The sequence below is a fragment of the Protopterus annectens genome, chromosome 5.part0 (assembly GCF_019279795.1).
Source record: "Protopterus annectens isolate FY-2018-M chromosome 5.part0, PAN1.0, whole genome shotgun sequence".
NCBI lineage: Eukaryota > Metazoa > Chordata > Ceratodontiformes > Protopteridae > Protopterus > Protopterus annectens.
Window position 1 is genome coordinate 227,618,930 of NC_056735.1, and position 21,498 is coordinate 227,640,427.

Here is a 21,498-nt window from a genome sequence, read left to right on the forward strand (position 1 = left end):
TATGGTAGGTACAAAACTGTACTATGTTCTTCATTCCACATTGCTGCAGTCCTAACTATTGGGTAGAATCCCAAAGCAGAGGTAAGGGAGGCTGGCAAATCATAAGGAAGCAGGAACTGACAACATGCCTTGCAAAATAGCTGTTGCAAAACCAGCCCTAGACTTAGAGTAGAGAGGAAGGTGATAATGCTTAGAGAAAGTATGCACTGAACTCCAAGTAGCTGCCTCCAAAATATCCTTAGTTGCCACCCCTTAGAAATGCTGTTGAAGTGGCAGTAGCCCTAGTGGAATGAGGCCTAATCCCAGCTGGAATCTCCTTGCCATGATGGGAATAACAAAATGCAATGCAAAACCCAATCCACCTAGAAATAGTTTGTTTTGACACAGGCTTGCCCTGCGAACTCAAAGCAAAAGAAACAAACAACTGCTGAGACTGCCTAAAATCCTTAGTCCTGCTCAAATAATAACGCAATTGCCTGTGTACATCTAAAGTGTGCAAAATCTTTTCCCCTTTATTTTGGGGATCTGCATAAAAAGTAGGCAAATGAATAGTTTGGTTTAAAGCCACACTAGAAACCACCTTAGGCATAAAGGAAGGATTAGTACGTAAAGATACCCTGTCCTTATGAAAAATCAAAAGGCTCTACCGCCATAAGGGCCTGCAACTCAGAAACCCTTCTTGCAGAAGTAATGGCCAACAAAAAGCAGTCTTCCATGACAAGTATTTCAATTCAGCAGTAGCCATGAGGCTCAAAAGGTTGTAGAGTAAGTTTCTCCAACACAAAATTGAGATCCCAAGCAGGAGTAGGAGCTCTACGTGGGGGTCTTATATTCTTTGCCCTCTAACAAATTGCTTGAACAAAGGATGCGAAAACAATGGTGGGTCACAATCATAGTGAGCTGAAATTGCTGCAGCATGAATCTTAATGGAAGAGAAAGACAAACCTTTGTCCAATAACTCAGTAAGATATTGAAGAGCCACACTCAAATTAGGCTCAGAAATCTCCAAATTGTTTGCTGCACTCCAAAATAAAAATCTCTTCCATTTTTCTGCATACACTTTCCTTGTACTAGGTCTTCTGGCTTCCATAATCACATTTAAAACTTGTTGAGGAAGTTGAGACCTGCTGTCTTTCAAAACAGAATATGCCAGGCTGTTAGATGAAGAGAGTGAAGCTTGACATTGAGCAGGTGACCGTCCCTCTGAGACAACAGGTGTGGAATCAAGGGTAAAGGCCATGGAGGCTTCCTTACCAGACTCCTCAGTAATGGGTACCAGTGCTGCCGAGGCCAATCTGGAGCTATTAAAATCATCCTTGGCTTGTCTTGTCTGACCTTTAGAAGCACCTTTGGGAGAAGAGGCAGAGGTGGAAAAGCATACACATGAAGATTTTTCCAACTGAAAGAAAGAGCATCCACTTTCCAAGCTGTGTGATGAAACCTCTTTGTGCAAAACTTTGGCAGCTGGTGGTTTAGAGGAGAAGCAAACAGATCTATGTCTGGAGTTCCCCATGACACTGTCAATTTTTGAAATACATGAAGATCCAGTTTCCACTCGTGGGGATCCATGATTTGTCTGCTTAACACATCTGCTAAGGAGTTCTGTGCTCCCGGCAGAAACCTTGCCTGAAGAGTTAGTTGCAAGCTGAGCGCAGTCTCCCATAAAATCATTGCTTGCCTGCACAATGGGTAAGAATGTGTTCCCCCTTGTTTGTTGATGTACCACATGACAGTTGTGTTGTCTGTTAGAATCAACACCTGTCCTGGAAGAAGTAACTCCTTGAAAGCCATTAATGCAAACTGGACTGCTAACATCTCTTTCATGTTGATATGTAGATGCTGTAGTCTGGCAGGCCACTTGTCTTGTATCCACTTTCCATTTAGATGAGCTCCCCAAGCAATGTCTGAGGCATCTGTCGTTAGAATCTGACTCGCCTCTGGCCGGGTCACAGAGAGTCCCTTGTTTAGGTGACATTCCTGAGCCCACCACAAAAATTCCTTTTGAATGCAAGGTATTATTTGAATGACAGTGTCCAAATCCTGGCAGTGCTGTGTCCATACATTTTGAGATACCATTGCAGCTTCCTCATATGCAGTTTGGCATTGGGAAGCACCAGAATACAAGATGCCATGAACCCTAAGGCTTGAAGGACTGTCCTTGCAGTCAGCCCGGACTGAAGAGATAGTTGATGGAAGTAACTGGAAAGATTCTTTTGTTTGTCCGGGGTTAAAAAGGCCATCTGGGCTGCTGTATTCAGTCTCACACCCAGAAAGCACATGTCTTGAGAGGGTACTAGACTGGACTTTATTTCGTTCACAGAATACCCTAGGCATCTTAGCACTGCTATGACATATTCCAAATGCTGTAGAAGGTCTTCCTTTTCTTGAGCCAGAATCAGGCAGTCGTCCAAGTAAGGATAGATTTGAATTCCTTTTAGCCTGAAGTAAGCTATCACTGGAGCCAGAACCTTTGTGAATACTCTGGGCAGTAGATAAGCCAAAGGGCAATGCAGAGAACTGATAATGAGAATTTCCAGCTCGAAAACGCAGATACTTCCTGCAACTTAGTCTTATAGGCACATGAAGGTAAGCTTCCTTGAGATCTAAAGTTACCATCCAGTGATCTTTGCCCAGCAGAGGTAAAAGCTGTTGTAACGTCAACATTTTGAACTTGGGAATGTCCAGATAAGTGTTGAGGATAGATAAATCCAAAATTGGTCTCCACATGTTCCCCTTCTTTGGTACTAGGAACAGGCGAGAATAAAATCCTAGGCCCCTTTCTGGCACAGGAACTGGCTGAATGGCCCCTATTTCGAGTAACAGAGAAATTTGCTTGTGAGCCTCTGTTCTTTGTAGAGGAGGAATGTCTGGCATGCCTTTGAAAGGAGGCAAGGTATGGAAATAAAACCTGTAACCGTGGTGAATGATATCCAGAACCCATCTGTCTTGGGTAATTAAATCCCAATTTTCTTTGAAAAGAGACAGCCTTCCTCCCAAAGGTGCTGCCAGGCGAGAATGTACTGGCAGCTGAAAAGGCAGGTCATTGGGTCTGCTTACGAAAGGACTGACCCCTGCCCTCACCAGAAGTCTGAGCAGGGGAACTCCCTGTCCTAGGCCTAAAAGAACCTTGAGCTCTGCCCCTACCACGTCTAGACCTACCCCTAGACTGGGAATCATAAGCAGGATAAGTCCATCCCTTAGTAGGCCAATTTCTACTAAACTTTGGAGGCTGCACCTGCAAAAAATCCTTAACAGTCTGCATAGACTTAGCCTTGTCCTCCATTTTCTTTAAAACTGCTTCCACAGGCGAACCAAACAACACATCAGACTGTAAAGGAGCATCCAAAATCCTTGTTTTAACATGCTCAGCTAAATTCTGATCTCTCAACCAGGCGTGCCTACGAAGAACAGAACCAGTGGCAGCCACCCTCGAGGAGGCCTGCACAGCATCAAAACCACACTGCAAGGAATGTTTACCCACCTGTTCAGACACATGAACTAAATCCTGCAACTCTTTACACTCAATACCTTCTGCCAGAGCATCCACCTTAGATTTCAATTGTGAAAGGAGATAATTCTGATATTTTAACATGTGAAACTGACAATTCAACGCCCTCATGGCTAAAGTGGAAGAAGTATACACTTTCTTTCCCCATCTATCCAAAGCCCTTGCCTCTTTATCAGGAGGAACAGGATTTTTAACAACAGAGGCCTTCACACCTTTAGGCCCCTGAGAGACAGTTTCCGGGTCTGCCCTAGGACTCAGATACTTATGAGCTTCAGGCACCCTATAGTACCTATCCGGTTTAACTGGGGCAGGAGGCAGAGAATCAGGATTCAGGGAAGCCTCTGCAAAAACATCTTCCACCACATTCAGAACAGGAGGTATAGCTAAAGGCCTATGCTGGGGTAAAAACAAGAATTCCCTAAGCCTCTTTCTGGAATCAGGGAAATCTTGACCTTCCCATTTAAAATGCTCCCTCATGGAATGCAGAGTCTCTGAAAATGAAAAATCCTCAGGAGGAGAAGCTGAAGGAGTAGAATCATCCACATCAGAATCAGAATAAGGAGGATACTCCTGCAAGTCTTCAGTCAAGACTCAGAAGCCTCCGAACATTGCTCAAAACTCTCAAACTCAGGTTCCACCCTAGGCCTCTTATCAGGAGGGGGCATAGAACCTCTAATCATAGTAATCAAATCCTCTGCCATTTTAAGCATATGTTTCTTAGGTAAAGACCCTGAAGCACTAGGAGAAACCCCACTGAAGCTAAACTTGGCCTGCCTCTCAAGGAAGCCTTGGAAACAGAAGGGAGGCTCTAACCACCTTAGGAAGAGAGGGAAGAACAGCCACCTGAGAAGCCCCCTCAGCCTGGCCTACTTCCTGAGAGGATACATCCTGTAACAGTAAAGTCTCTCCCTGAGACTCCAAAGAAACTCCTGGCAGAACCTCCGGCTCCACTGAGCCTTCTAAAGAACCGACGTCTGGGACTGTCGGTTCTTCCACTCTAGGCTTTGCTGCTTTGTCCTTGCGCTTTTTGGCCGAAGCGGGCGTCGGAGCATCCGGCGGCATTTTATAATTACAACGCTTCCCAAAAACTAACCTGGCACAGTCTAACCTTCTCTTAATAGTGCGTTTGTTAAATCTAGCACAAGAGCGGCATCCAACAACGTTGTGCTCAGGCCCTAAACAAGGTATACACAAAGTATGGTAATCCCTATGAGGTATCTGTTTCCCACAAGAAATACAGTTATTCACTTTTTCTGACATCCGGTTAAATACTGAGGCAAGAAAAAACCAAAATATTCCCCAACGGGGTACTTAGCCAACTTTGATTCGGTCTGAAACTCTGACTTCAGAAACTTTCAGAACGCCAACCTGCACTCGCAAAATTGCTTCTGCATCGGACCATGCGGCAAAAAAGACTGAGGATATGACGTCGGTCATGCGCATTAGTACCCTGACGTACTGACGTCAGTCTAATGCGCCCTGACCGACGTCAGCCATATACTTTGGTATTCGGGCCGACTGGACAGCGGACTACCCAATAGTTAGGACTGCAGCAATGTGGAATGAAGAACATCCTGTACTGCAGCTGTATTAGCACTCGAACATCTACATTTATGGTAGGTACAAAACTGTACTATGTTCATCGTGCATACAGCTGCAGTAATCACAGATGGGTAGAGTCCCAAAGCTACGCACAGGGTGGTAGGTACTAGGAGGAACTGGGTTGAGCCAGAATGCCCTGCAAAACAGCAGTGGCGAAGCCTGCTCTGGTTTTGGAGTATAAAGGCAGGTGGTAGTGTTTTGTGAAGGTATGTACAGAACTCCAAGTGGCTGCCTCCAGAATATCTTTGGTAGGAACTCCTCTGAGGAAGGCTGTAGAGGTAGCTGTGGCCCTGGTGGAGTGTGATCTGATACCTGTAGGAACAGATTTCCCATGATAGGAATAACAAAACCGTATGCAGTGGCCTATCCACTTTGAAATAGTCTGCTTGGAAACTTGAGCCCCTACAGCATAGGACACAAAGAGTTGTTCTGATTTCCTGAAGGACTTTGTTCTGTCCAAGTAGTAACGTAGCTGCCTATGGATGTCTAAAGAATGTAGCAGCCTTTCCCCTTTGTTTTGAGGATTGGGGTAAAAGGTAGGAAGGTGTATGGCTTGATTTAAAGCTACCCTGGATACCACTTTAGGCATAAATGATGGGTTGGTACGAAGGGAAACCCTGTCCTGATGGAAAATGAGAAAGGGCTGCACTGCCATGAGGGCCTGTAGTTCTGAAACTCTACGAGCTGAAGTGATAGCCAGAAGGAAGGCAGTTTTCCAGGACAAATATTGCAAATCTGTTGAGGCAGCTGGTTCAAAAGGAGGCAATGTTAATTTTTCTAGTATGTAATTAAGATCCCAGGCTGGTATTGGTTGTTTCCTTGGTGGTCTAATATTCTTAGCCCCTCTGAGGAACTGTCGTAAGAGTGGGTGAGAAAATAAGGGAGGATCTATGTTGTATTCTGCAGAAATGGCTGAGGCATTTATTTTTATGGAAGAAAATGAAAGTCCACTGTTCAGCAGCTCAGCTAGATACTGTAATACCTGAGGCAAGTTCAGTTTTCTAGGGTCCTGGCCTTTTTTCTCATTCCAAAAACAAAACCGCTTCCATTTTGCGGAGTAAGCTTTTCTAGTAGATGGCCTTCTGGCCTCCAAAATGACATCCTGCACCTCCTTGGAGAGTAGGGTCTGTTGTGGTGTTAAGGAATTTTCCATGCAGCGAGATTGAGTGTTTTCAGTTGACTGTGGAGAGTCTTGTAGCTGTGCTGAGTCAGCAGAAGAGGCATTAGAGGCAGGGACCAGGGAGGAGTATGTGTTAGGCTCCTCAGCAGTGGATACCAGTGTTGCCGTGGCCAATCTGGAGCAATCAGTATCATCTTCGGTCTGTCCGCTCTTCCCTTCAAAAGTACCTTGGGCAGAAGAGGCAGAGGTGGGAATGCGTAAACTGTCCATGCTGTCCAACTGAATGAAAGTGCGTCCACTCTCCAGGCCTTTGGATGAAAGGTCCTTGAACAAAACGTTTCCAATTGATGATTCCTGTGGGAGGCAAAAAGATCTATGTCTGGCCTCCCCCACACTTGGGTTATTTCTGTAAACACCGGAGGATGTAACTTCCATTCGTGTGGATCTGTCATATTTCTGCTTAAATTGTCTGCCAGCGTGTTTTCCAATCCTGGCAGGTACTGGGCTTGAAGTTCGATTTGCCATTGCAGAGCCAAGTTCCAAAGAGTCATGGCTAGTCTGCACAAGGGGTATGAATGTGTTCCTTCTTGTTTGTTTATGTACCACATTACTGTGGTGTTGTCTGTTCTTATCAGTAATTGCCCTGGATGCAGGAAGTCCTTGAAAGCTGTAATTGCATTTATTACTGCTAGCATTTCTTTTTGATTGACGTGAAGGTGCTTTTCTTTTTGGGACCATATGCCCTGGATGCACCTGTCCGTCATGTGCGCCCCCCAGGCGTAATCTGAGGCGTCTGTTGTGATAACTTGCTTTGCTTGAGGCTTGCAGAAAGGAAGGCCTGTGTTTGCTTGACATGCTTGTGCCCACCATAGAAATTCCTTTTGAAAACATGGGATTATTGGTATTATTGTTTCCAAACTGTGACTGTTGAGACCATAGGTTTTTTAGGTACCATTGAAGTTTCCTCATATGCAGCTTTGCACATGGGATTAAAAGAATGCAAGATGCCATGAATCCCAGAGCCTGCAGGATTTTCCTTGCAGTAAGCCTGGTACTTTTTGCTAGTATTTTGAAGTAATGAGATAGTTGCCCCTGTTTTTCTGGCGTAAGATAGGCCATCTGGGTGTTTGTGTCCAAGTTGGCACCCAGGAAAGTTATTTTCTGAGATGGTGTTAGCCTTGATTTCTCTTTGTTGATTGTGTATCCCAGAGAATGCAATAACCGTGTCACATATGCCAGATGTTCCAGAAGTATGTGTTTGCTGTCCGCTTGGATCAGGCAGTCGTCCAAATAAGGGTAAATTTGTATCCCTTGAAGTCTGCAGTAGGCAATCACTGATGCCAGGCACTTTGTGAATACTCTGGGCAGTAGATAAGCCAAAGGGCAATGCAGAGAATTGATAGTGGATTGAACCTGCAAGAAATCTGAGGTATCTTCTGCAGCTTTGTCTGATTGGGACATGCAGGTATGTCTCCTTGAGGTCCAATGTTACCAGCCAAAACTCCTTGCCCAGCATGGGAAGAAGTTGCTGCAATGTGAGCATCTTGAATTTTGGTACGAGTAGAAATGTGTTTAGGATGGATAAGTCCAAAATGGGTCTCCAGTCGGTTCCTTTCCTTGGTACCAGAAAAAGTCTTGAATAAAAACCTTGACCTTGTTCGTGAGTAGGTACCTCTTGAATAGCTCTCATGCTTATGAGCTTTGAAATTTGTAGTTGTGCCTCTGCTCTTTGATTCTGTGGCAGGTTTGGCATGCCTCTCATGTTTGGAAGAGTGTGAAAATGAAATTTGTAGCCTCTGTTTATAATGTCCAGGATCCATTTGTCTGTTGTGACAATATGTCAATTGGCTGCGAATAATGCTAGCTTTCCTCCCAAAGGTGCTGCCAGCTGAGACGTGCTTGGCATGAAAAAGAGGGAGTCATTGGGTTTGCTTCCTGTATTGTTGTGCACTGTCCTCGCCACCTCTTGGTGCTGGAGTTTGCCATTGTCGTCCTCTATATGATCCTTGTGATTGCCCTCTGCCCCTTGTGCGTCTGTATCTACCTCTTTGGGGCTTGTCAGTGGCTGGAAAGGACCAGTTTTTTGAAGGCCAATTTCTGCTAAAACGTGGTGGTTGGACCTGTAAAAAGGCTTTGACAGTTTGCATAGATTTGGCGTTTTCTTCCATTTTCCGTAGTATCTCCTCAGCATTAGTACCAAACAGCACATCCCTTTGTAAAGGAGCATCTAGAAGTTTAGCTTTGACATGATCAGGCAAGTTTTGTTCTCTAAGCCAGGCATGTCTGCGAATGACTGACCCTCTGTAGCAGCCGCTCTACTTGAAGCCTCTAGTGCATCATAACCACATTGTAAAGTGTGTTTACCCACTTGTTCTGCACTATGCATCATATCCTGCAACTCCTTTAAATCTGGTTGTTCAGGTTGAGACATTTTATTCCTTAATTGAGATAACAGGAACTGTTGATATTTAAGCATATGAAACTGACAATTTAAGGCCCTCATGGCTAGGGTGGCCGAGGTATATACCTTTTTACCCCACCTTTCTAAAGACCTTGACTCCCTTTCTGCTGGAAGTGGATTCTTGGCAGTGGAGGCCTTCAATCCCTTGGGGCCTTGTGAAATGGTTTCAGGGTCAGCATTATGACTTTTGTAGAGAAATTGGTGAGAGTTGGGTACTCTGTAATACCTATCAGGTTTGACTGGTGCAGGAGGCAGAGAATCCGGGTTAAGGCAAGCCTCCGAATAAACATCATCAAGTATGTCCAAAACAGGAGGTATCGCCAGAGGTCTGTGTTGAGGTAACAAAAGAAATTCCCTAAGCCTTTTCTTAGAATCTGAAAAGTCTTGGCCTTCCCAATGGAAGTGTTCCCTCAAGGTGTGCAAGGTTTCCCCAAAGGAAAAATCCTCAGGAGGAGATACAGAAGGGATGGACTGTTCTGCATCCGAATCCTCAAAAGGGGAGTAAGAGTGTTCCTCTGCATCAGAATGTTCTGATAAAATGGATCCCTGATCAGAAGAGGGAGAATCTTCCTCCACTCTGGGTCTCTTGTCTGGAGGGGGTTGAGAACCTCTGATAAGAGTAATTAAATCCTCAGCCATTTTAAGCATCTGTTTTTTAGGCATGGGGCCTGGAGATGGGCCCTGTGCAACAGGCCTTTTGGGGTGCCTGGCTGATTTGGATTTAGTAAAGGCCTTAATGGAAAAAGAAGATGAGGGTCTGAAGACACCATGGGTGGAAGTGGACCTGTCCACATTAGTAGGCTCAACATTAGCAAAGGCTTCGGTGGTTGTAGTCTGGGAAAGGGCCGAGGTCCCAGCGGTCTCGGGTGCAGAGGACACTGCCAAAGGAGTGTCGTCGGTAGTCAGGGACTGCAAAGGCGTCTCGCTGAGAACCGGACCACGTGTAGCCTGTTTTGGCGTGGTGTCGGCGGGGACCGCGGGCCTCGCGTGTCGGTCCTTTTCCTTGCGTTTTTTGGACAAAACGGTAGTCGGAGTGTCCGACGACATTTTATAATCAAAAGCTTTACCGAAATAGCGTTGGGCGAACTCCGCCCGACGCTTAATAGTGCGTTTATTGAAGGTAGCGCAAAAGCGACAGCCCGAGACGTCATGGTCTGGGCCTAAGCAAGGTATGCAGAGGGAATGGAAATCCTTATGCGGTATTTGCTTCCCACAAGAAATACAATTATTAACATTTTCTGACATCGGTCTGAGGCAAGAAAAGTTTCCCCAACGGGGTACTTAGCTTTAATGAAGACTTCGGTTTCCAAAATTTTCGTAATTCAGGAGCTGGCCGACCGGCACTTGCGAACTGCTTCTGCTTCGGGCACCGCGCGGCAAAAAAGACTGAAGAACATGGCGTCGGCTGTGTCTTATATACTCTGGCCTCACTGACGTCAGAAGAAAAAGCGACGACAACCGACGCCGGTCCAAGACTTTGGAATTCGGCCGACCGAGGGACCGCCTGACGGCAGAAAACCCATCTGTGATTACTGCAGCTGTATGCACGATGAACATCACCCTATTTTCGCACTGCGCGAAAACGCGCCATTGCCATGGAGCTTGGTAGAACTGTAACATTCAATACCACACTTCTCAGATCCAAAAACTTTTGATAATCTGCAATACCATAACCACACCATAAGTAAATGAAACAGCACTTAGAAAATGTAGTAAATGTGATTTTTATTTTTGTAAACAGACATATTGCAATTCACACAAAGTTTAGACCAAGTTAAACATCCTATCACATGTCTGATGTAGACTTATTGTATGCTGCTGTGGCTTTCTTGGCAGCCTCTAAAACATGTTTTGGCAGCTTAATATCACAGACATCCAGTTCTTCATTCATTTTAATTGCCAACAAAGAGTTCAGTGTTTTTACACTCAGAGACTGACGCAGTTCAGTTTTCACTTTCCGCACCATACTAAATGCTCTTTCCGCTTGTGCATTAGAGTGTGGCAAGCAAAGTAGGCTCATCATCAGCTGCTTAAAGACTGGCAGTTTCCCTTCAGTGCAAAGGTCCCTCAGAAGGTGTGCCCAGTACTGTGACACACATGAGTGGGGCCCATCTACTGGGCCTGTTAGATTCCCCGTGTTCTCGACCTGATATTGGGTGAACTCATCGATTAGTTGTTCGGCCTCAACATCATTTTCAAATACACCCAGACGGAAGCCAACATCTCTGACAAGCCCTGAAGGAATGTCCAATTTTTTGGCTGGATTAATAAGTAATGCAGCATCTTTCAGTAAGTGATCCTGCATGGGAAACTTTTTCAGCATTTTCTGCAGCACTGCAGCATAAAAATCTGCAACTTTTTTATAAAAGTTAAATTCAATGACTGTGCCAGCAATATCCTCCTCATGGCTGTTCATGTACTGCTTGACTTCATAGCCAATACAAAGTTCACCATTTGGTAGAACACAGCTACTGCCAGTCAACACTGACACATCACTGTGTTTGATTAGTCTGACAGCAGATGCAGGTCTGAGGAGTCTGCCAGCATACTGCTGCAGGAGTTTATGCACAGTGGCATGCAGTGTCAGCAGCTGACTTTCTCTGCTCTGAAGCTGTATGTTGAACTCCAGTAAGGGTTCCAGTGCATACTTAAGGAACATAAAAATCATATGCACTTCATGACTCTGCAAGTTTTTAGAAATTAAGTCAATCTTAGCAGACCTTGGCTCAGCAGACAGAAAATACGAATTTAGAGCTGGCCACATGTCCAGGGTTCTGTTAATAACCTTACCAAGACTGAGCCATCTAGTAGGTGCATGTCTAATGATCTTGAGGGGGTCAGTATCTGTGAACAAAGCAAATTCCTGAAGTTTTTGTTTTCTTTGTGCACTGGAACTGAAATGGCAGTACAGATCTGATACAAATTCTTCAACTGGTGAATGTAGTGCTTTTACAGCAGCCTTACTACAGAGATCTGCCAAGTGGCAGAGACACCCCATGTTTACAATTGTGGACTTCACCTCCTTTAAATGAGACAGCACAGAATTGTGTTTTCCAATCATTGAGGCAGCATTGTCTGAAGAAAAGCCCACAATGCTGGAAACTGGAATGTTAAATTTTGTCAGGCTGGACATTAAAGAATCAAACATTGCTTGTCCAGTTCCGGACACACATTCTGGCATATCAAGGAACCTTGTCACATTTTTGCTTGCCTTTTTATCAAGGTAACCAACAAGGATGACTAACAGTTTGTCATCTCCCATGTCTGTGCTTTGGTCCATATACACACAGAATGGTGATTTCTGGCAGGCTGCTGCAGCATCATTCTGGTAATGAGGCCCCAGCACATCCCGTGCAATGCATGCTGCCTTTGTCGCTCCACATGTCATTTTACGGAGAACATCTTGATCCTCTCCACACTTCTTCATAAATTTCAGGATGTGCTCTCCTGCTGCAAATAAGTTGTGTTTAGCAAGGAGACGCGCAAAACCAACCTCTGCCTCAACCACCTTTGTACTTGCTAAACTCTGTGGTCCAAAGAAATCCACCATAGATCTTCCAGCTGCATGCTTGCAATTCTGCCTGTGTTTCTCACTGTTAGCATGTCGTTGCAGGTCATGTCGGCCCCCATGATGTATTGTGAAATCCATGTTACAAGTCTTGCAGAAGGCAAATTTCACTCCGCGCCTACTCAGAGAAAGCCAGTCAAAGGCACTTGCCCAAATTGGCTGAAAAATTGTGTATCTTCTCTTCTTTGGGGTGCGAGCTGTATCTACATCCCTGTCCTCACTGCAGTCTGGGTAGTCTATACCTAGCAGGTTTGCAAAACAGTGGTGTTAGACAATGAAACAAATGGGGCTACAGTGCAGAAAGGAAAATTAGAAGATGTCCTCAATAGCAAAGATATAAGACAATAGGGCCATAACCTACCCATATCACTGGAAGTTTCCTGACTTTGCACCCTCTTCTCTTGCTCATCTCTGCTCCTTTTGTTTACTATAAAGGTTTGCATGCTTCACTTCCTTGCCTCAATGACACTTTCAATTCTCTGGTGCTCACTTGCCCACCTATCTTTATCCAAAAACAAAGTCAATTAGTTTCAGAGACGTACGAGGGTGACAAGCAGCAAAAACAAACACTTTAAATATTGCTATTATAAACCTAGAAAGTTGCTAGAAGAAGACATGTCTTTGCATATAGTTTATCCAAAAAAAAAAAAAGGCAATTACTTTGAGACGTACTAGTGGACAAGCAGCAAAAACATACAAACACTTTAAAAACTGCTCTTAATAAACCTAGAAAGTTGCTACAAGGACCTGTCATGGCATACAGTTTCTCCCCCCCCCCCAAAAAAATATATAAAATAGACATTAGGGACAAGCAGCAGACCTGTCTTTGCATACAGCCCCCCCCCCCCCAAAAAAAAAAAAAAAAAGGGCAATTCCTTTGAGACGTACTAGTGGACAAACAGCAGAAACATGCAAACATTTCAAAATATTGCTCTTATAAACCTAAAAAGGGCAATTACTTTCAGAGACATACTAGGGTGACAAGCAACAGAAACATACAAACACTTTAAAAACTGCTCTTAATAAACCTAGAAAGTTGCTAGAACAAGGACCTGTCATGGCATACAGTCCCCCCCCCAAAAAAAAAATATATAACAGACAGGGACAAGCAGCAGAAACAGACACTTTAATATTGCTGTTTTAAACTTAGAAAAGTTGCTAGAACAGGATCTGTGGGACAAGCAGCACAAATACAGACTAAATATTGCTTACACACTAAGAAAGTTGCTAAAATCACAGGGTCTGTGCTAGCATAAGGGAAATATTTGCAACTATTACAGCCTAAAACACTTACCTCTGCTCTGTCTATCACTTCAGCTGAGCTCCTCAACTCAATACAATCCAAATACACAAAGTAGAAAATCCCGGTTGCCCAGCAGCACAGCAGAAAGAAAAATTTCAGCCCTTGTATAACACTGCAAACAGACTTCTCTCGCCGAGTCACCTCTCCTGGCAGGCAGGCTAACTTCCACCAACTCCCATCTTCTTCTCCCCTGATGTCTTCGATCTGGACTGCAACTGGCACCGCTCCTTCCTTCTTCCAGCCTAGTGTTGAAACTCCACGATCGAACACAAAAAAGTAAAATTCGTGATTCCTGGAAGCCTTTTTCAAGCCATCATTTTGGCGCGAAAAGGCTTCCAGGAACATGATTGGCCTCTATTTGGAAGCTCTCATTGACTCCCGTCCTCCTCAGATTCTCTACTTGATTGGCTCATAGACGGAGTTCGCGATTGGCCATAAATGCACAATGGTTACCACTAACACTAGAAGAAATAAATATCCTAAGGTCTAACCATAGAAAATACTTTTTTTTAAATAACTCACAAAAAACCTGGGAGAAAAGAACTAAGCAAAGCTGGAAAAACTAGTCTCTCAGTAGGAGGAGTAGAGATGCAGATTACCGTCAAAAGGATACACCACAAAGATTTTGAACACTCATCCCTAAACCACATCTGATGCTCAGGTGACAAACAAGATATAAGGTACAAGGGAAGAGTACATAGAATTAAGGGTATAGAAGTCAGAGCCCTGGATCCGTGAAGCTTCAGAGATGGGTCTGAGATCGGATCCAATTGGAAATGACAACCCCATTCTTTGAATCGGATGAAAATAGACATTACATCACTGACATGAATTACACAAAAATGAAAATTGTAAACATTTTCTTACAACTGACAGTCCAAGAAAAATAACAGCACTTAGCATAAGACAAACTTCTCTGACCAACAATGGAGAAATGTTAAGCTCTTCTACAGTAGGAAAGCTTTGAAGCTTTTGGTGGAAGCATGGAAGGTACCCTTAAGCTTTGGAAGCTGGCCTTCTGTTATATCCTGTGCAAGATATAAACCGAACATCTAAGAGTGTCACTCATCTGTCCTTTAATATGGCAAGAGGCTCGGTTTGGGTTGCAGATTAGATTACAAAGCAGAAAAAAATAAATAAATAAAATACAACAGCAGTGTGTGTGTGTGTGTGTGTGTGTGTGTGTGTGTGTGTGTGTGTGTGTGTGTCTGTGTCAGAGAGAGAGAGAGAATCAAATCCAGAGTTTGTGCAGAGGTACTACAGTATAAATCAGAGAAAACTGAATATAGAAAGTGACTCAAAACCAGGACTTTTAATGTCTTATTAGGGTTAGCTGTGGGACATGAGACACTGCACTCAAAATCAGGACAGTCATGTGCAGATCGGGATGGGTGGTACCCTATAACTTCATATTTGGGATCTAAACAGTCATTAACTTTTTATATTTAAGCCAAGATAGTAACCTTGTTTGTAAGGAGATGTCATCTCTGTTTACACAGTAATTAGGAAATGTTAAAAAAGATATGGTCACTGTGTGCTACAGTTTAGGACTTAAAGGGCTAGTATTAAGGCATGTTTTATTCAAAAGACACGAGCTTTATTTTCCATTACTATTTTCTAAGCAAAATCAATCACTCAAAATAGAGTAACGGATTACACTGCAGTAACTTGATGTTCAAAGACATAATTAAAAATGACACTGGCACTGCACACATGTGCATAGCACTTTACAACAACAAATATAGAAAGTGATGGATAGTCTTATTACATCATTTTAATGAAGACATTTCTTTGTGATAAAAAGAAATGTATTCAAGATAATTTAACTTGAATTAAGAAAAAAACATCTACGGGGGAGAATCACTTTATCATTTTATTAACTATGGTTTCATATATGAGATCCCAGCAGTTAACGACAAAGGATACATGTATGCGTTTACATCAGTGACAGCCTTGTTAGCCAGAATAGTAATTCTGTGAACAGCAATGTTAAATCTAAAGGCAAAAAACATCATGACCCTATTGCTTAAATCACAACAGCTGAAAAGTCTAAGACAAAAATATTATCAAAAACAACTGAAACACTAAGTGATAATGAGACGAAGACTACTTTAAAATAATAAAAAAGGGGGCTACAAAGAAAACCCTGTTGTTCCATGACACAACCGCCGGAAATCGTGCAGGTCTTTCCGCAGGTTTTTGACAGAAGGGACACAAGTTCAAATCTCCTATTTCTGTCTTTACTTACCTCACCCCAGCGTGCCTGCGTACCAGACCCGGTATGTAGCATGGCTTGTTCCTCTGAAAGAATACCCCAGCCGAGGCGTAAGAAACTGGAACTAAGAAGACAGTCTTAACGTTCCTGGCCATCATAGTTAGACAGGACTACGATCATGTGCCGAATAACTATTCGGACTTAAATATATAAAAAGCAGCAGAATGAGGAATGTATATCACATGCCTCTTTCCCTGGAAAAGTTGTCATGTGATGTCACATCAGCTGGTAAAGTGGAGGGAGTCAAAGTCAAATTTTTACTGTATGATGAAGGGAGGAGGACTCTGATAAAGTGATATGTTCCTGCATGTCTGTTTCCCCTGAGATTACTACATGTACATGTTTACGCAGGGTGGTATCTCTAGAGCCATACTTCTCGACCGTCCCTGGTTTTGCTTTATACTTTTTGCCCTGTCCTTATAACCTTTTTGATTTCAACCCTATTGGCAGCACAGGTTTGTTCTCAAACCATGTTCAACATATCAGACAAATGCTTACATTTACAGAAGCAGGCTGCTGTGGCTTCCTATATTGAAAAGGATATGTATACAAAGGTACATGCTACAAAACAGAAAAATCTAAGTAGGGCAGGGTTTAAATAGAAGTTATGTTCTTACCATAACGTTCCATGTTAGTTGTCTTCTTCTCGCCTTCTTCTTGCTGGATGGGTTCGGAGCCGACCTCGGCTCCGACTCGGCCACTCTAAAAGCTCGAGAGTTGGTTCCACCGGCTCGAGGCTCCCCTTATATCCCACAATGCTAGGCGAGAGTTACCTCAGATCTCGTTTGTAAGCTAACCCCAGCTTATAACAGTAACAGTATAACTGTAAAACAGAATCCACCTCTAACAACAGGAAGAAGAAGGGTGACCTACATCCTAAACCAAGAAATATGCATAATAGCATATGACTAAGAAAAGAGGTGGTAGAAAGAGAGGTCACGATCACAACTCCTCTAGGTCTGTCCAGGCCAGGGGGAAGGAGGGTGGGACGCAAGAAGAAGGTGAGAAGAAGACAACTAACATGGAACGTTATGGTAAGAACATAACTTCTATATGTTAAGTTGTCTATCTCGCCTTCATTCTTGCTGGATGGGACCGCGTCCCTAGCACCTTGTCCCGGGTGGCCTAACGGAACAGACTCCTGAGAACAGTGGAACCAAAATTAGCTCTATGCCTAGAAGCTAAATCCAACTTATAATGAGAAATAAAAGTGTGAGGAGTAGCCCAAGTAGCCGCTGCACAAATGGTGTCAATAGGCAGTCTGTCTTGGAAGGCTAAAGAAGTGGCCAAAGCTCTGGTGGAATGGGCTTTAGGTTTATTAGGCAATTTTTGTTGTCTAATTTCATATACCAGGGAAATCAAAGATGTTAGCCATCTGGATAATGATACTTTTGAAACTGAAAGTCCCTTTCTGCTTTCCGCATAGGAGACAAACAGCTGATCAGATTTTCTGAATTGTTTCGTCCTATCCAAGTAGTACCTTAATTGACGATGAACATCCAGGCAGTGTAATTTTTGTTCAGACCTATTGGAATACTCTGGGAAAAAGACAGGGAGGTCAATGCTTTGGTTTAGATTTGATGTTGAAACCACCTTAGGCAAAAAGGACGGGTTAGTTCGTAAGGATACTCTGTCCTTATGGAACAAAAGATAAGGAGAACGACAACTGAGTGCTTGAAGTTCTGAAATTCTTCTAGCTGATGTGATAGCCACCAGAAAGAGAGTTTTCCATGATAATAATTTCAAGGAACATGAAGCTGCAGGTTCGAAAGGGGAAAGAATCAAAGAAGCAAGAATAAGAAGTTATGTTCCTACCATAACGTTCCATGTTAGTTGTCTTCTCTCGCCTTCTTTCTTGCTTGATGGGTTCGGAGCCGATCCCTCGGCTCCGACTCGGCACTTGCTTTAGCTCGAGAACTCCTTTTACCAGCTCGAGGCAGCCCCATATCCCATGATGCAAGGCAGGAAGTACCCAGATCTCGTTTGTTGACAAAAGGGCAATAACACCAAGCATAAAAATACTTCCCAAAGGAAGAAGAAACTTACAGATGGAAAAAGGACCAGGTTAGAATGGTCTTTAGCATAATAGTTTCTTATACAAGGTCTGTCCAGGCCAGGGGGAAGGAGGGAGGGTCGAGAGAAAGAAGGCGAGAGAAGACAACTAACATGGAACGTTATGGTAGGAACATAACTTCTTAATGTTAAGTTGTCAATCTCGCCTTCATTCTTGCTTGATGGGACCGCCCCTAGCACCTCTATCCTGGGTGGCTCAATGGAACAAACTCTTGAGGACTGTAGAGCCAAAACTGGCTCTGTCCCTGGAGGCCAAGTCCAATTTGTAATGGGAAACAAAAGTGTGAGGAGTGGCCCAAGTGGCGCTGCACAAATAGTGTCCAAAGGCAGTCTAGCTTGAAAAGCTGTAGAAGTAGCTAAACTCCTAGTTGAATGTGCTTTAGGTTTTGAGCACAGCTGTTTTCCCTGATCGTATAAATTTCAGTGATGACCAAGAAAGCCATCTGGACAAAGTCACTTTAGAAACAGGAAGGCCTTTTTATTATCAGCATAGGAAACAAAAAGTTGATCAGATTTCCTAAATTTTTTGTTCTGTCCAAATAATATCTAAGCTGACGGTGGACGTCAAGATAATGTAGCTTTTGTTCAGCTCTATCTGAATAGTTGGGAAAAATACAGGAGATCAATGGATTGATTCAGATTGTTTTTGAAGCGACCTTAGGTAAAAATGATGGATTAGTTCTCAAAGATACTCTGTCTTTGTGAAAACCAAATAGGGGTCGAACCGAAAGAGCATGAAGTTCAGACACCCTCCTGGCAGATGTAATAGCCACTAGGAATAAAGTTTTCCAAGAAAGATATTTCAGGAACAAGAAACAGCTGGCTCGAAGGGGAAGAATCAAGGATGTCAGCACTAAATTTAGATCCCACTGAGGAGGAGGATTCCTGATTGGAGGCTTTAGTAGGAAAATTCCTTTCAAGAAGGCCCTGCAGAGCCTATGGGACATAATATTATGATCTGCTATCCCAACATGAAAATTAGAAATAGCAGCCAATTGAACTCTGACTGTGGAAGAAGAGGAGCCTGCATGAAAAATCTCTGCTAAGAAGTCCAGAACTGCCTGAACAGGGGCAGTAAAAGGATCAATATTTTGGGCCTTAGCCCAATAAGAGAAACGTTCCATTTGCTCGTGTAAATCCTCCTGGTAGAGGATTTTAGTGAAGTTACTATGATATCTCTAACAGGGTTAGAGATCAAAGGAAGCCTGGCTAGGGAAGGAAGTGGAGCAACCATGCTGTGAGGTTGAGAGAAGGGATTGACCGGTGCAGCTGACCGGATTGGTGAATCAGTAGATCTGGCACTGGGTCCAGATGCCACGGCTGCACCAAAAGGTGATGATGGAGGAACGGGAACCAAACTTGTCGAGGCCAGTAAGGGGCAATGAGAATCAATTTGGCTCTCAAAACGGTAGCTTTCTGGATGACCTGAGGGATCAGAGGAAATGGGGGGAAGGCATAAAGAAGTCCCTGGGGCCAATCCTGGGTCAGAGCATCTCTGGGGGGATGGCCTGATAGAGGGAAGAGGCTGAAGAAGTCTGGACATTTGCTGTTTTGGGGAGTAGCAAAAAGATCGCAACATGGACGACCCCATTCCAGAAAAATCTCTTCCGCTATGGATTGCTTGAGAGACCATCAGCAGCATAAGATATTAGCCGCATGGAGGAGTTAGCAATGGAATTGAGGGTTCCTAGCTGCGAAGCAATCTTTTCTTGGGCCCCTGCAGCTGTAGGATCCTGAACTACTTCTCCCAGCTCCTTCAGGATATCTCTCTGGAGTCTGGTGAAGTGACAAAGATAATTCAGCGAACGCATAGCAAAGGTCGCTGAGGAAAACATCCGCTTGCCGTACCTATCCATGGTCCTAGAGTCCTTATTAGGAGGATGGACGGGCACAGAAGGATCTGCAAGTTCCTTTTTGGTGGCCGCAGCCACTACCATGGCATCAGCGGGGACACCCTTGGTAAGGAATAGTTTGTCACTAGGGGCAGTTATAAATTTAGAAGGCCTCCTAGGGACTGGCTCTACAGAGTCAGGAGCTGTCCACGCCTTTCGAGCAATAACCTGCATCAAGGGGTCGAAAGGCGGAGACACCCAGGAGGTGGAGGGCCGAGATCCAAACGCCTCTAGGTATACTGACTCATCCTCAGAGGGATTGTTGGTGGGCCAGTTTCCCTCTGTTTCAGAAGTTCTAGGATGTCTGAGAAGGAGACATCCTCAGAGGGGATCTAGGGATCCCTCTGACTCATCAAAGTCAGTATCCAGTGACAGACTCGGGAGTCTACATGCTTCCTCTTACAAGTCCTCTTCCTAGTAGGATCTCCCGAAACATCAGGAGAATCCTCGGAACACGCGCAAATTCCCAATGCCGAAACCTGACGCGGAGGATCTCTGGGTCCTGTAGCAAGAGTAGTGGCAGAGATGTCAACAGGTACAATAGAGGGAGGAGCTACGGGAAGAGACTGCTGACTGATACTAGTGGCCAGTACACTCTTCATCACCTCGAATGCTCCCTCCCAGGCAGATCCGAGAGGCCCGCTCCAAGAGCTAGGAACTCCAGGGCCACCGAAGGGAAGCCCCCGAGGCAGATGTCGGAGCCGAGCTCACCAAGGCCGAGGCTCCAAGGGGAAGAGCGGGCTTGGACAAGGGTCCGATGCCACTCACCCCCTCGGAGGAGACCATGGAAGCCCGACCACGAATCCCTCTAAGGAAGAGGAGATAAGAGTAGGGGCTGAAGGAACAGAAGGGGTATCCGTCCTCCAGCCGTAGCAGTAACCAAACCCGAAGACTCCAACTCCAAGCTCTGGGGTAGAGTTGAAGGAGGAACTGTAACGGGTGTGGACCAACAGTCGCCTGCTGAGACGGACTGTGTAGCATTTGGGCCAGTACCTGTGACTTGAGCAATCTACTGACCACTCTCGAGGTCATGATCTGACAACCTGGATGACCTTGAAGATCGGCTCCGATGGCTCCGCTCCGATAGAAGAGGCGAGGCCGAGCCGAAAGTATCGGCTCCAAGGAAGGAGACCTCGACCTCTTCCTGGAATGGGCCATCGGAGCCGATATTACAGATCCTGTCGGCACCGACTTCGGAGCCGACAGAACGTCGATGTATCGGCTCCAGCCGGAGCCGATACAGCCACCAGTAACGGTGTCGGAGCCGATCGGAGCCGACACCGATGCCTGTGCCACATGGGTGTCGGAGCCGATCGGAGCCGACACCGATGCCCGTGCCACGTGGGTGTCAGAGCCGGTTGGAACCGACCCCACAGTGGTCAAAGCAGATTCGGCACCGATAGCCATCGGAGCCGAAAGCTTAGTGGATCCAGAATCGGCTCCAGCCGAGCGATCTCGACTCTATACGAGTCGGAGCAGAGGCCACAGGCTTAGAAACAGAAGCCTGGGTCTTGGCAGATTTAGTTGACTTTTGAGGGGCCGACTTAGCCGGAGAGCCCTCCGGCTTAAGAAGGCCCCTGAGAATCAACTTATTCCGTCTCTCCTGCAGGACTCTCTGGCTGAAGGAATGACAAATAGCACAGGAGTCCTGCAGGTGAAGAGGGCCCAAACAGTACAGGCAAGAAGTGTGACCGTC

The 21,498-nt window shown here is 44.8% G+C and overlaps 1 protein-coding gene across 2 annotated transcripts in view; it reads right to left on the reverse strand.

Moving 5' to 3' along the window:
• The window catches only part of FAM168A (family with sequence similarity 168 member A), a 2,303,849-nt gene that overhangs the window by 1,276,953 nt on the left and 1,005,398 nt on the right, over positions 1 to 21,498 (reverse strand). The gene's annotated exons all lie outside the window — the stretch shown is intronic.